General features: G+C 46.1%; 1 pseudogene; it reads right to left on the reverse strand.

Moving 5' to 3' along the window:
* Positions 1-13,644: 13,644 nt before the first annotated feature.
* On the reverse strand, positions 13,645-15,688 carry LOC138565954 (large ribosomal subunit protein eL8-like; annotated as a pseudogene).
* Between the last annotated feature and the right edge of the window lie 790 nt (positions 15,689-16,478).

The following is a 16,478-nucleotide window of genomic DNA, read 5'->3' on the forward strand; positions in this document are numbered from 1 at the left end:
GTTGCCCCCTCTGTATGCATGTGACCCAGGCATCTTCTCGTAGCATTCCTGTGGAAAATGTCTTCTAGACCCTGCCGTACACAAAATTCCCTGAATTCCCCAAATGCTCTTTCGTATGCCCTGTTTGTGTTTTTTCACACCAACACATTTATCAAAGAAGCTAACCCTCGGGCACCAAGTTTCCAATTCTATCTCTGGCAATGATGACCTTGCTAGGTCCGCCCCTGGCAACCATTACTGGAACTCCTGCAGTTTGAAACGGGACAGATCATCAGCCGCATGGTTAAGGTCAACTGGAACATGTTTTGCCCAAAAGCGAATGTTGGCCCTTAGAGACAGAAACACCAATATTTTCAGCAACCTCAGCACCATTGGGCATGTCACCCTGTGGCTGTTGATTGAGCATACTAACAACAACATGCTGTCTGACCAAAACAAGACCTCCTTTCCCCGAGTTCCTTCCCCCAAATAGTCAAAGCTACAGTAATGGGAAAAACCTCCAAAATATTATATTTTTGCACAGTCCCTCGATTCTTCCAGCTGTCTGGCCAGTAATGACCAAAAATATTGTAAATAAAAAAGAATGTATGTTATGCTATTTAGCATTTATATAGCACCCTATATATCATTGGTATGATCTCAAAGCGCTTGTAGGTTGAATGCACTCGGGACAATAGTCCGGGTCAGTTGAGAGAGTAGGTAGAATACAGTGCTTGGGTACGCTCAATATGTGTGCAGCCGGTGTGATTTGCTTGATGGTGACTGCATCATAACACTAGGTGCGGTGGTAGTGAGAGGTCAGTCAAAGCAGTCAGTTGGTTGGTCTCCGAGACTGCCTTCTGGCAGCATTAGGCCTGTGTAGGATGTTTGTGTGCAGCTAGGCTGATTTCTTTCATGGGGTATAGCTGCGTTCTAACAGGTTGTTTAGGTGTTCGTGGAGAATTGTTCGTATGTATGCAGCTAGGCCGAAATTAATCGAGGGGTATAGTTGCGCTCTATTGTTTGTTGGTGTCAAGTGGAGAGTAAGCATAGGGGTAGGCGAGGTGAGTGTATAGTGTACTCATAGGAGCCTGCTGTTCCTGGTTATTGTCTGGGTCTGGATGAGCTGGCAGTGATTGTCCTCATGTTTCGCAGTAGTGGGATGGTTGGACCGGAAATAACATACAGCTGGAAATGCTTAACATTTCAACCATTCGGTTTCTTTATAGCGAACAAGGGAAGTGGGGGTTGTGAGGTGTCCCCCACACCCTTGTTCGCTATAATGGAATCAGGGGTTGCTGGGATGGCCCCCGCATCCAAAACAGAAAAGTCTTGAAAAAACAAAAAAGAAAAGGACCCTGCAGCGCCAGTTCCCATCCACAGAAGTAAAGGGACCCATTTAGTAGTCGGGTGATTATTTCGAATACGAACATTTAGAATGCAAGATTTTCGTCTTTGAAATGTTTGCATTCAAAATAATCACATACATCCGTCTGGCTAGCTTGTCCACACCATTTGGTGCCCAGGAGGTCTCTGAAGCCCACGCTCCCGATTGCATCTGTGAACAGGCTCAACTGGCCATTGCACTCTATTTCCCCTGGCCAGAACTGCACTCTGTTAACATCTTTCAGAAAACTGTCCCAAATCCCCAGGTCCTGCTTCTGGTCTCTGGTTAACCTGGCGTGGTGATGTGATTTTGTCAGGCCTGACATAGCCCCTGCTATGAAACGAGAGAAGGGCCTCCCCATAGGAAGAATCCTGAGAGCAAAATTCAGCTGGCTCACCAAACACTGCAGTTGCCCAGAGTCCCGTTCTTAGCCCTCAGGCAGGCAGACACTATCTCCCTGAAGTCCAACACCTTATCCACAGGGTGACCGCATTCGACCACCTCACTGTCAATGCCCAGAAAACAAAGGGAGGTGGTGGGGCCCAGTATTTTTTCTGCTGCCAGAGGTACCGCCATTTTCTCTGCCACCTTCTAGAATGCGCACTCCTCTGTGCCCCTTCCTCCCATAAACAGGAAATCGTCCAGGTAATGCAGGACCTGCGCCCCCTACACTCCTTCTTGATCACCCACTCAAAAAATGTGCTGAATGTCTCAAAGTAAGCACATGAGATAGAGCACCCCATAGGTAAGCGCTTGTCATAATGGAATTTCCCTCCTACATGGAACCCCAGCAAGTGATAATCCTCTGGGTGTACCGGCAGCAACCGGAAGTCAGCCTCAATGTCTGTCTTTTCTAGCAGTGCCCTCTTTCCCATCCACCGCAGCCGTGTCACGGCTGAGTCAAAGGAGGCATAGCTTACAAGTCATTATTGATGGCATCATTCACAGATGCTCAATTTGGTAACCCCCTGGCTCCTTTTTAGGGACACTTCACAGTGGAGAGCATGCATACTAACCCCTGCAGGGGTGGTACAGGAAATGGACCCGCAAATCTCCCCAACTTGACCTACTTTGCCACTTTGTCCATCAGTATTGATGGTCGTGATCGGGCAGATCTCTGGTCCTCAGGCCCTATGAAAATCCCTCTACTAACAGTCCTGTGTCTCCCACCTGAGGGTACCCATTTGCCTGTGTCCTCAACACATCCACTCGTATGGGCAAGGGTAATCCCACCAGTGGTACAACAAGTGCCCCATTCCTACTTGTGCTCCTTGCTGTATTTGATGCATTTGGCTTCCCTCTGTCCTGACATCCCACAGAATGAACAGACATGCTTAAATTTAGAGCCTGGCCTTGTGCAGGAGGATTTGCTGTATGCCCAACATCACCCTTTCTTGTCCCTACTCCCCCCGCTGTTCTGAAAGGCCTGAGCCGGGCGCCCCAACGTGAACCCTTTGCTGTTGGATGGGCGCGCTGCTGTGCAGCTAGCCCATAGGTCCATTGCCATACAGCACCAGTCCAGCGTAGAATTGCTTGCCTTTGTACTCCTAAATCTCTCATATACCAACCAAGCACCAAATATACAATCATCATACCTTTTCAAAACAAAGTGAGTGGCCACAATTTTTGATGAAGTGCAGGACATTTTTCCAACAGAAGGGCTGCGAATATTGAAAAGCCAGTTATGCGGTTAGCCAGTGATCTTTCCACGTTGAATGTTTTGTCTTTCCCCTCACTCTTTGCCTCCTTACACTCCCCCACCCTTCTATAATCCAAGAGTGAAAATATGCAATGCATTTCTCCTTCCATATTTTTTCATTGGTTTCTAGAGGCACGTGCCAGCTTAACATACCCAATACTGTTGCCAGAATTGGAGAAGAGGCCTGCCCTCCCCCCACCAACGTGGCCACAATGTTTGCTGTTGTTGTTTCTGGAGCCTTTGCTCGCTCTACATTGTTTAACACCATCACCAACACCTGAACATGCTCAACTGTTCCCCCCACCGTGTGCACAGCCATCATCATACCCATGGTGGTACCCACCCCTCCTTACATCCCCAGTGGGGCTGGGTTTACCATCCCTGAGATGAGGTGCCCCACCCAAAACCCATCCCCTACCCATGATTCATACCCCTGGTGCACGCCTGTCCTGGTACCCCATAACCCCAATAGGCCCCTGTGACACCCTTATTACCTTGGACCCTGAATGTATAGTAAGCCTTCTTCATAAGGGAGCAATGTTAAGCAAAACAGAAATACACTTCAAAATTAATACACACTCTTAGTTTACTGAATTAGCAGATACCCATTTGGGATGGCTCGCAGACACTACCTACACCCTCAGGTGACATCACTTGCTAGGGTGCTGTAGACAATAATATATCACTGTTTGCATTCAGACTTTCTTAGGAGAGTGTCAAAGAAAAGAGGGATTAGAATGAAACAAGGATTCGCATAAGGATTCTCAAGCAGGTAAGTACTTTCAATAACCCCTCAATGCAAAGTCAGTTAACCCTTTCCTTTAAGGCAGGCAGAAACACTTAAACAGAGAAGAAAATAGTCATTTAGGGAGCCAGGCCAGCCAAGGTTTAAGTTGGCAAAAGTCGAGGTGAACTGAAGCACTTCTTGCAGGTAAGTAAAAAGTATTTCACAATGTTTTAAAAGTCTAAGTAGAATAGAAGAAATCAAAGTAGGGCCACAAGTTGATTAGGCTTGTCAGGTAAAGAAGCTGGTAAAGAAGCTGATAGAAACTTTACAGATGCAACCAAGCAAGTCTCCAACAAGGACATGTGGCTAGACAACAAGAGGTAAGTTCTCTTAGACTTTACAGTACTTTTAGGTTGATGAGAAAGTGCAGCAGATGACTTCTGTTCCTGTGCAGGTCTCGCTGTTCCTGGGCCTCAGTCATGGGGATAAGAGGGAGGACGTCTGGGGACTACTGCACTGCAATGTAACGGTCACGCTCACAATCGGCAATCTTCAAACAAGTGGCACTTCGGTGTTTCAGCTCCTTGCATCTACCGCAACTAGCATCACCGCGGTGCCTGGCTGTTGAGATGGGCTTTCCTTGCATCTGGGGTCCTGCACTCTGTTGTGGGGGCTCATGCTCGGTCAGTCCCGCTTCCTGGGAGTTCGGAGGATATTCTTGAAGCTCTTGGCCAGCTTAAAAGCAACTTACACAAACAGGTGTTCCTCCTCCTGGCTATCTGGTTCTAGCAGCGACTGCAGTGGAAACTCAAACAGCTTTGAGAGGATGTCCATGTGGCTTAATTTGGAGTTGATTGGTCCCACCAACTCAAAGAGAGAAGCCGTCCTTTTAGGGGCTTCTCTGTCGATACGAAATTGGAGTTTCAGCTCAGCAGCAGGACTTCACCTTGCAAACCAACGGTCCCGGAGTTGCAGCAGGCGTCCTCTTCAAGTTCTTCTTTGGATTCCTCATCCAGTGGTCGACTCTGCCTTCCAAGCAAAAAAAAAGCCACACCTTTTATGCAGCTTGCTCCCATTCATTGCAGCATAGATGTCAGTCACCCAGCAGGGGGCTGTCCTTGCCGGACAGCCAGCTGGCCAATCACCTAAGAGTGCATCCTTGTCTCCTAGGAGACTAAGCACGGGGAATTTCAGGCACCTCCCTTGCTTCCTGCCCCCGCCAGACACCCTGGAGCCAGAGGCGGGCTTCACTCGTAAATCCCGCCAAAGGCAAAATGAACAAAGGGACCACACCTGGTTTGGCGTGCAAAGTAAATCTCAAGAAGTACCTTTCCACAAAGAAATGGGCGAAAAAAGAAGCCCAGGGCCATTTGGACAAAAATGGCACGCATGGGAGATTTACTGGGTATCCGGTAATAAAATTGCGGCAAAAAAGTCGGCAGTAAAAAAAAAACACTGTGGTTTGACCCGGTAAAGGTGTACCCCTATTATACCATTTAAGGGTAGCGGGGGTGTCCCCCGCTCCCCTTAAATGGTATAATGGGTCCAGGGGTTGCGGGGCGGGGGTCCCCCGCATCCTTTACATGATTGTGGCAGCAAAACCACAGCATTTGTGCTGCAATATTTTGTATTCACAGCCATTTTTGCCACAGTTTTAAGACATGGTACCCTTTACCATGGCTGCGAATGCAGCCTGCGGAAAAATCCCATAATGATAGTAAAAAGTAAACCACTTCCACCAGCCATTTCATGAGGAAAGGGTAACATAAAAATGTTACATGAGAAGCTAGACAAAGGGGGTACTAAGTAACCCCTCCAACACCCTATTGTAAGATAGTGTGTGCGTGGTCTAGAAAGTAAAGTCAATTTCACTTTACTGCTCTGGGAAACAGTAGTTTATCCCAGAGAAGGTATCTAAACCTTTCAGAAATCTGAAAGACTTCCCTGTGTCACTGCATTGAAGGTGCTGTGTGACACAATGTAAAAGATGATGCCCATGGAGTTTGTCAGACTCCACAACCAAAAGAAACACAGTGGTACCAAATCACATTAAAATACATGAGAGAGTGGGAAAAAGGGTCTCACACTCTCCAGGTTAAAAAAATCAAGTCCTCAAAATCTAGCAAAGTTGCTGGGGTCTCTAAGGTAGATGGAATTAGCACATTTCTGAGAATTCTCCCGAACAGTCGTACTACCCCCTTTCCTCTTTTTAGCCAGGGGAAAGGCCACCCCGGGGGCCACATTCTTCCTCTGTGGCCTCGAGGGTGGGGGCTCCACTCTGTTGCCCCCCCCACCTGTGTCCTCCTAGTCTGTTCTGTCCCATCGTTACCTGGGAGTGATCCTAGTACTGTTCCCAGGTCCTTCCAATGTAATAGAGCAATAATGGCCACTAATGTGGTTGGGTCCATCCTCCCCCTTTTTAACAGCAGTGCCTTTTTCAAATTCAAAGGTTTCCCTATTTAAATCCTGTTCTCTACAGTGACTCTTAAAATCAACCAAGCTTCCTTCGTTTTTCCCCTGTACTCAATGTAATTATCAAAGAACTTCTCCACCTTTTCTCGTCAACATATGCACAAAATGTTCAGACTTTTTCCCCCTTTGTCTCCTGTTTATGCGCACGTGTGCACACAAATCACAAAACTTTCTCCTTTGTCTTTTTGCACATAGCTGTGCAAAATTGTGAAAATCATTCCTAGTAGCAAAAATCCTGCTTTCCACTTGTCTAATGCAATATCTAAGCAGCAGAATCATTTCCGAAAACACCCTCAAGCCCTGGGCCTCGTTGCCATGGGGACCTAGTTGCCTGGTCAGAGCTCCCCCCGTCCTGTACCAATTAACTGCGTCTCTTGAATTGTCTCCGTAGATCAAGCGAGATGTCCTCTGTATGCACAACAGTATATTTGCACACAGCACGCAAGAAGACTAACGCGTCCCTCACCCTGGAAATGCCCTCACACCGTGATCTCAACGTAAGTCTTTCCAAAGCAAGCGCACTGCGAAAGAAAACTCCCAATGCAACACCAGTATACAATATCGCTTTCTAAACTCGTTTGCCAGCAACACTTAAGCATGCATAGTGACGCTTAAATTATCCAGTACGCTCTGCAACCAGATAGCCACAAACCACACAAAAAAAACCAAAAGCACTTGACCCGGCCCACTGCCCCGAGCCCAGGTCCCAACAAACCGCTCCTGGCTTAACCCTGCTGCACCCACCCGACCCACCTTACCTTGCAGTCCACCATCCCCGGCACCCAACTTCAGCAAAAAGGCTCCTTCGTTGCTCGGGGATGGTGCAACAGCGACTGCAGCGGAGTCCAATGCGGGCAGCAGGAGATCCAGTCATAAAATAACTCCAAACACGGTCCAAGGGCTCCAGGCATGTGGTGCAGGCGTGGCGGTGACAATACAGGCAGGACAAGGCACACACCAGTGCTCTTCTCATCCCACAGGGACTCTTATTTAAGCTCCCACATTGGCACCAGCACACTCCCTTCCCGCAGCACCCAAGCCTGTGAAACCAGCACCTGACCCCTTTCTGTTCTAACCGGCATCCACCTGCTTCTTCTTTCCTGGCTGCCCCTGCGCCCGCCCAACCCGGCAACCCTTTAATGGCGGGGTTTCACCTTTGGAACCAATGCTGGACTGCTGCATAGCCCTTTAACACATCAACTGAGCCCGCAGCCCAGCAGGGAGCTCAGGAGATCCTCCCACCTTCCCACAAACACCTGGAGCCCAGCAAGGGGTGTAGGTAGAAGGGAGTTAATATAGTCGTACTTCCTAGCCAAGCAGAAAGAGGATCGTTGCAGCAGCAGGCAGCCCAGGCACCCACCAGAGTTCCTGTTACGATGGCAGGAACATTTTAATAAATGCATTGTTGGTGGCTTCACCTGTTGTGTTCTTATTAGAGAGGGGCGGGACATATGGGTAGCATTGAAAAAAAATAATGGGTTCCTGGTATGCAGTTTGGGGCCGCACTAGAAGGTAGTAGGGTGAGGTAGAGGTAATACATGAATACATACGTAGTACTGAAAAAATGCTTTGCCAAGTTAGGGCTTTGCATGCTTTGCTATGACTTTGCATACTTTGTTATGCCTTCCAATGCTTTATTATGCCTTGTCACTCCCTTATGCCATTCTGTGCCCGGTTTTATGACGCCCTCTTATGGGGGCTCAGAAACAAAATACTTTCCCCAAATGTATGGGGCTGGAGTAAGATTAGTAAATTATTCACTCCTATAATATGTTTGGGAGTCACACACCCCTAGCGTTTTTTTATTTACTATTCCACCTTCAGATGTATGAGAATGGCCAATTTCGGATGCAATGGGCTCTGGGGTGCCGTATCATCCAGGTGGAATTTTGTGGGCTTCACAGAGGGCAGCACAATGGCAGAAGAAACATCAGACACCCTTCTTTGGATTTAAAATCTGGCCACATTTGTTTTCACAGCAAAAAACCCTCCACTCATTAAATGAGACCCAAAAAACATTAATACATCAAAACCTTAAAAAATCGTGACGGCACAACATTGTCCGCAATAATAATCACGCATGTGCTTTTCATTCTGACAGGTGGTCCAGTTGATCCATACCCTCCGCCCCCTGGACAGTGCATGGCGATGAGGGCACTCGCCCTGCCTGGCCTCCCCACTCAGGAAGTCCATTACTTGAATTGGATCCCCTATCCTGGCGAATTCCAGCTACAGGGGAAATTGAACTTCACCAGGCCCCAGTAGTAGTAGTTTCTATTTAATTCTATGAGTGCTCCATAAAAATACATTTTGTTCATAGGCGGCTGTGCCCAAGCCTGTGCTTGTGAATATGAACATCTCTTGCAATGGGTCCTGCCAGCTCATCTACAAGTGCCCAATAACTGTAATGCTGCTTATTGTGATATCCTTAGAAATAAACTCCCTTCCTAGGTCCGATTGGATCCACGTGTCCACAGCACTCACTACAGACATGATTTCCCCATGTACCTTATTTTTGGGGCCATGATTTTAGGTGGGACAGTAGCATTGATGATGGATATGGGTTTTGATGCAACATTGTTTATGGTTTATAGACATAATTTCGAAATCAAAAATTTCGAAAGTCAAAAAGTCGAAAAAAAAATGTCAAAAAAAATTATGTCGAATTTATTTTTTATGGCGTTTTTTTTTTCGAAATGGGGGGGTTCCCCCCAACCCCCCTTATTTGTTTTATTTTTTTGTTTTTACCTATTTTTTTTATATAAACTAGAGCCAAAAAAAATCGAAAAAAAAAATAATTCGACATTTATATTTTCGACATTTTTATTTTCGACATTTTTTATTCGACTTTTTTGACATTCGAAATTTTTTATTCGATATTATGACTGGACACCATTGTTTATGATGATGAATTTTCATGCCAGGCTTTTATGATGGGCGTTATTTTAAAGGACATATCTAGGATGGTCACCATTTATGATGGCACAATATTTATGATGGGCATTATTTCTATTTGGATGGAAATTAATTGTCTTTGGTCCAATTTCTAATGACATGTCATGGATGGGCATAAATTATGATTGATTTGATTTTTTTCATTTTTAACACGCACATAACAGAATAAACCGTATATAGGCGCAGATGTAACAATCATTGATCGGAAGCATGATCTAGATCCGAAAAGTGAGGCAACCTAGAACGAAAAGAGAGACACACCAGCAGGCTTATCCAAACAGAAAGGTCTTCAAAGCCCCCGAATTTGGGGCAATGATTTAAGAGTCCTTATTCCCAATGGGAGTGAATTCCATAGTTTCGGACCAAAGACAGCAAATCTTCTGTCTGGGCAAGGTTTCTGAATGGGCCCTATTTCGGATGTGCAGGGCTTAGGAAACAGTTTTGATTTGGATTGGCATGGTTTCTGATGGTGCAATTTGCATGAGGAATAATTCATTGGCTCAGTATTTCCGGCAACCATCCTGTTCACTAGCAAAGGACTAGGATGGGCACAAATACTGAAGGCACAGTGTTCATGATGTTGATGACTTTTGATCGAGGATTTATGGTGATAATTTCCAGTAGGGCACTTTTCGTGATGGGCACTGTGTTTATGCAGGGCACAATAAAATGGGACAGTATTTTGAATAGACGTTCTCTACCCTATTGATAACGCCATTACTGGCTGTAATAACATCTTTTAATGCAGCGTGGGGACAATCGATCAAGCGATATATAATAAAGGGAGATGTCCCTTATGGCTAGACGAAAATCCACAGCTGGATTGTTCGTAGAGCAGTATCCCTGCTGGACACCATTTTTTCAAGGCACAGTATTTGTCAAAAACATTGTTTTTCCCTCCACAGTATTCAAAAACCATTTAAATATGCTGGTCAGATAGCACAGCGAGTAGAGAGCTCTCTTTGACATCTGTGCAGAGCCTGCTGTCGCAGGTTCGAATCCAGGCAGGGCCAAACTCAGCCTTTCATCCTTCTGAGGTCGATAAATGAGCACCACACACTGTGGGAAATGATAAGCAGCGCCTGAGGGTTCGTAGCGCTTATATAAATGCTAAATTATTATTATTAATTATTTCTCATGCAATTTTATTTAGGAAGGACATCGTGTCGGCTGTAATAAAATGACAATTTTCCTTTATGATACTAAATCTATGGGGAAATGTGCTTTCCCACGTGCATTTTGTTAGGAAAATGAATGGCACTGGTATAATATCCGTAGGGCTGGGGTGGGCATAACCGCCTTCACTCTGCCGAAATGACACTAGGGGCCTGATTCACAGAAGCGTGTTATAATGGCTCAATCCCATTGAAAAACGACCTGTGAATCAGGCCCATAGTCTTTATATCATGTTGAAGTTCTGGTGATATAGTTGCAGGCTGTGTACATGCAGCGCCTGGGCCTGGCTCTGCGGGGGCGATGACCTCTGAACGCCATCCCTTTGTTTACCTCCTGTGGTGCACTATTTGCTCTTTAGGTCTGAACCGTGAGTCCCAGAGGATCCTGGGAAATCCGATAGTGCTGGCATGCCCTGACACCAGGAGAGGGAGAGCTGCCCCGGGGCCGCAGGGCCGGCACACACACAAGCTGTCTGCAAGGCGGAGGCCCATCGCGTGCAGACCCCAGTGACTTCCCGGGACAGATTCCCAGAGCAGTAATCTTAGGGGGGAGATGATCCTTTCACCTCGCAGCCTTTACTTAATCCACATCTCCAAGGAGCAGGGATCAACATTACAATGGGAAGGGTCGGGAGGGGTGGATTGTCTGCAGGTGGGGGACGCGCTGAAGTCACCCAGTCTCTAAGCTACTTCAGCTCATTCTATTCTGTCACTTACTCATGGCACCCCATGCAGCAATGGGCGGATACCGTAACATGTGAGTAGAACCACTGCGCACACCACCGGCCCCGTGCAGGCCTCATGACATGACAGGCCTCATGCACAGCACTGTGTCTATGACTCCCAGGTCACAGGTTCATGCAATGCACCGGTGACTCTGGCACCCACATCACAGCCGTTTGTACTGCGCTGGTGTCTCTGACTCTGACATCACAGGCCTCGTGCACCACACTGGTGTCTCTGACGTTACCCCACAGCCCTGGCTGCAGGCCCTGCCGCTCTGCTAGTCTCTGACTCCCAGATTACAGGCCTCATGCCAGGGACGTCATTTCACCAAAATGCCAGGGGTAGCGGAAGTGACATCACACGACCCTTGCCTCTGATGACATCACAGGAAGTGATGTCATCTGACCCCCACCCCGAAGAGTTATTGCGGGAGCGATGGAATACGACCTTTCACCCCTTGACAAAACATGAAGTGGCATCACATAGCATTGTTCCTAAGTACACTACGAAAAATATGGTTATGATAACACTATAATGTGATGTACATTTCATACAAGAATGGATCGCCATATGTATCCTTAAGATCTGTGTGTATGGGGCCAGATTACCAAATTACTGTGAATGCAAGCAGAAGTCCATGGGCATACGATAATGATGTGTTATTATATAGCACTTACGCTTAAGCGCTTTATATAGAAAAAATGAGTATACAATATCACCCAACCTGTGTTAGTACTCATTTATCGACCTCAGAAGGATGAAAGGCTGAGTTGAGGCGTTTAAGAACAGACTAATTCAGTGACTCACCCCCTGAAGTGTGCCTGAAATAAACCTTTAATGAGTCTAGCAATTATTGTATAGAATTCCAGAAAGACAAATTATTTGGTTTTCCCATTCTTTCTTATTTAGGATCACTGCTGAAAGAGTTAGACTTGTGGAACACCTGTTTTTTTTATTTTATTTTTTGTAGAGGCCTGAACAAGAGTGCCGGAATCTCCAGAAGCAAAGAGCCACATGGTGCTGGCCACAGCCCAGGAGCATGCATACATTTTTTTTTTTAAAAAGACACATTTAACAAAAAAATGTTTTAGGGGTAGCAAGGTAGACCACAGAGGTCGCAGCGACCCCTAAATGACGTCCCTGCCTCATGCACTGCTGTTTCTGACTTTCACATCGAGGGCCTCATGCACTCCACAGGTTTCTCTCACATTCACTACGTCACTGGTCTCGTACAATGCGGCGCTGCCTAGCACCTTCCACATCACAGGGCGCATGCGCTGCATGAATGGCTCGCGCATTCCCATCAGGACTGGCATAACACATTGAAGTGGTGCCTCACATTTTCCACACCGTTATGCAGTGCATTTGGAGGGCCACTTCTTCCATAGCTCTACTCTCAAATAATTGTACAGCGTTTCTCTACTTATTCTAGCTTTTGTCGCATGCGTTTGTGTGTGTGTATCACTCTTTCCCTTATCGGTCTGGCCTCACTCATTATTCGCGACAAAGGACTAATTCTAAGGGGCGCACACACCAACATACAGAACTCAAGTACTGTGCTACTGTTAAAAGATGGGAGGGCAAATTCTGGCTACCCACACACCGTACAGCGCACAACTGCGCTCGAGCTAGGTCCGTGCATTAAATACAATTTTTAAAAAAATGTAATTCTCTCTGCTAGAAACATTTAGGAGATCTGACTCATTCCCGCATCTCTGGTCACAGACATTGGATGGGATCACACTTGTTTTTTTTCTGAGCCCATCTGCTTGCATGGAAGGTCACCCTTCCGTCATTCCCTGTGTTTATAATGTACCTTGAAGAAGGGCTCACCCATTCCTCTATTAATGTACCTTAAATAGTGGCTCACCCATTCCTCCATCCATTCACTTGCAGGAGGACACACTCAATCTATTATTTTTATCATAAATACTTGTAGTGAATCTCACTCACCCCTTTATCTCTGGCATCCCAAGTGTATATCTCTTTGTTTTACCCAGTCCCCCATCTCGTGTGCCAGGCACTTGTGAGAAGTCCCACTAATTCCCATAACACTGGTCTTCTACATCTGTGGGGAGTCTGGCCAATTCGCCTATCTCTGATTATATGTTGCCTCACAAAACAGCCTATCTCAGGTCTTACTTACTTTTTGTGGGTCCCCTTCATCAGTTATCTCTGGTCCCCTACACCTCTGGGGCATCTCCCATATTCATCAAGGTTTCAACTGATAAAGACTTACATTTATTTTGACATGTTATAGTTATGCTAATGCATATTTGTTTTTACTTTTGATTTAGTATACATTTGTATTATCCGAAATGGAGAATAGGATTGAAAAGTTCAACCTTTCCACTTGGTACCACATTATATGCAGTATATTACATCTACCACATGGGAACGGCCTCTCTTCAAAGGTGGCGGCCTGGTTTTCTTCCCCCTGAGTAGGCATAAGGGGTAACCAGTTTTTTTGTTGTTGTTGCAAATGTCACATTTTATTTATATGTACAGAACAGACATGGTTACTTTAGCCCATCTTGGTAGCCAGTTCCTTTGGCATGGCTTTCTCCAGTTTAGCCACACGGGCCACAGACCTGGGGCCCAGGATGCCGCCACCCCAGTGACGATGAATCTCATCATATCTGTCACTGTAGTTGGTCCTGACAGCCTCCACCAGCTTGGCTAACTTACCATTATCTTCAGGGTTAAATTGTGTGAAGGAAACCGAAGTGCAGGTCTTCCTGTGAATCAGACATCCCCCCCTTGCCTTACCCTTGATGATGCAGTATGGGACAAACATTTTACGACACTGTGCAGGCAGGAAGACCACCAGCTCGATAATATCCACATCATGCGTGATTACCATCAACTGGGCCTTCTTGTTCTCCACCAAGGTGGTTCCTGTGTTCACACCTGCACAACGCACCGTGGTCTTTTTGTAGGGGCATCCCCTTTTCCCGGCAGCCTTTTCTTCTGCACGAGCTAAGATCCTCAGCTTCCTCTCTTGTTTAGTCTCCGGTCTGTATTTGTGAGCCAGCTTTAAAAGTTGAGTTGCGGTCTGCCTGTCCAGTGCCTGTGTGAACTGGTTGAATGCAGGGGCCACCTGTTGGGGTGGCCAGGAAGGGTCCCCATCATTATGAGGGATTCATGTTGTATGCACTATATTGATGTGGGGGTGGCAGCAATCCCAGGGGCGCAATTTTGCAAATCCATGTGTATCGAGTGCCTGTAATTATGGATGGGATATGTTACATTTAGTGTAGAGTTGTTTAGAATGTATACATATAAGATCGTCACGCACGTAGAAAGATAAAATATTAAAACGCAAATTCAACATGAACACAATCTATACAGTGGGGTGCTTTGTAGAAAACATGGTAGTTGGGACTCTTGCAAAATGCATGTTCACTTTTAAACTGACTTTCTCAAGTTTTCAGACGGCAGAGCATTAGTGAATCAGTCATTTTAATCTCCGTAGTTAGCTGCTGCACATGAATTTTAACTAGCAGGGACATTCGTTGACGGAAAGCAGAATGAGCCATCTAGTAAGAAGGTCAGCTTATAAACAGGACAAGGTTTATGATTTAACAGCCCCACAAGGGAACAGATGTTAATGCGCTCATTGTATTGAAGTCGCTAGAGGGGGTTGGTCATTTGTTTAGGCTGGTAATAAAAATGAACCCGAGGCCAGGGTATCCACCGGTTAATTCTTTTTACAGGTCATCAGAGGCTCTATGTTATGGAGTTGTGGGCGCATAAATTAGTAGGTCTTTGGAAGCACCAGTAGTCTGGGGGATATTGACATCACAATCAGTAGTTAGAAGAAGATCCTGTTTATTCAGGCCGCCTCTATTTGCTAAAATATCTAAGCGCACCAGGTCCATACACACCTACAGTTAAAGGCCTTAAGCCATTAATTGCTAGTAAAGAAGGATGTTTTCAATACCAATGTTTAACCATGTACTGACGTCATGGCCTACTATGGATGAATTGTAAGAAGAGGTGTGTTCTGAATATGAACTGAAGATGACTATCAAGATAAAACTGGCCAATGAAAATGGAAGAATTGGGTACAGATGGGATTTCTTTGAAGAGGTTTCTGTCCAATCATATTTGGGGAGTGGGTTGTAATAGAGTGTCTGTGAGTGTTTTAATTGTTGCAAAAAGTTATGTCCGATGTCAAGTGATGTGGTTTGTTGAGACTTGTGTTAGTTTGGTGTTGCAACACCATCTAACCTCTCCCCGCATATTTGTACAATAAACTTTCTTTATGTACAACTGTGTACTATCTTCTTAATTGGTGTGCCTGTTTGGGTTGAGGTGATTAAAGGCTCATCCGCACACACCTTCAGTCGTATGTACAGAAGGGACCTCTGCCGGTGAAGCCTGATCTAGCAGTGCCATTTAACGAAGCGGGTCAGATTGCACTTGAGCTGAATATCTTGGCCAATGCAATAGTTCTTTGGCCTCTTCTCAAAGAGTGGGTTGACTACCATCTTAGACTCAAGCTTCTTCACCACTGAAGTGGCCGGGGCCACCTACTTCCCCTTGGCCTTCTTCCCTTTTGTCATAGCGGATGTGATAGAGAAAGGTGCTTGCCGGAAGCAGCAGTGACTTCCAGGCGGAGCAGAGACAACTTAGTTACCCTGTGCCGCACGTTGTGGTAATATCAGCTGACTGTGAGGCAACAGAACAGTGTAGCGCTGAAATAATAGGTAAGCTCCTCAATGTTCTGGATGCTCATGACCTCTTGCCGTGGGTATGCATTCGATGTACACGATGTGGAGGAGGTGCATGCCACACCGTTGTTTTTACTCCTATGTGCAAGCAACCTGGCCATTTACATAAAATAGTTTCATGGAGCTTTATTTGCAGGAAAAGGTGCACCATTGAGGCACCACCAGAAAAACATCTGAAGTGGATGCCTGGTATCTTCAAACTTAAAGGATAGTTCCGGGACTTTTTTTTTATTGTCCCTACGGTTCGGCCATGTGTTTTTAAGCATAAATCGGTAGATCGTAGAAAACTTTCCTATGGACCTTACCCGACTTTTCGTCCATTAACGCACTCGAAATCAGCCGCCATTTTCTGATAATCCTATCATTTCCCCCCATCGCCCTGGCTCACCTGCTTTCCGGCACTAAATCAAATCCCCCGCCCCTGAGCCTGACATCAGCAGACGCGTACCGCCCATTTCCCAACGCCAAAGCACGTTTCGTGTCAACAATCGCTGCGCCTCAGCTAATGACGTGTCGCCATGGAAATGGCAGGACGCCTCTTTCCTCAATAAGTATAAACACACCGTTTCACAACACACAGCAGCAGATTTTCGATTCCATTTTTCTCTCTGTGTTACTTTGA

Source organism: Ambystoma mexicanum, chromosome 2p (assembly GCF_040938575.1).
Source record: "Ambystoma mexicanum isolate Mex_15411 chromosome 2p, UKY_AmexF1_1, whole genome shotgun sequence".
NCBI lineage: Eukaryota > Metazoa > Chordata > Amphibia > Caudata > Ambystomatidae > Ambystoma > Ambystoma mexicanum.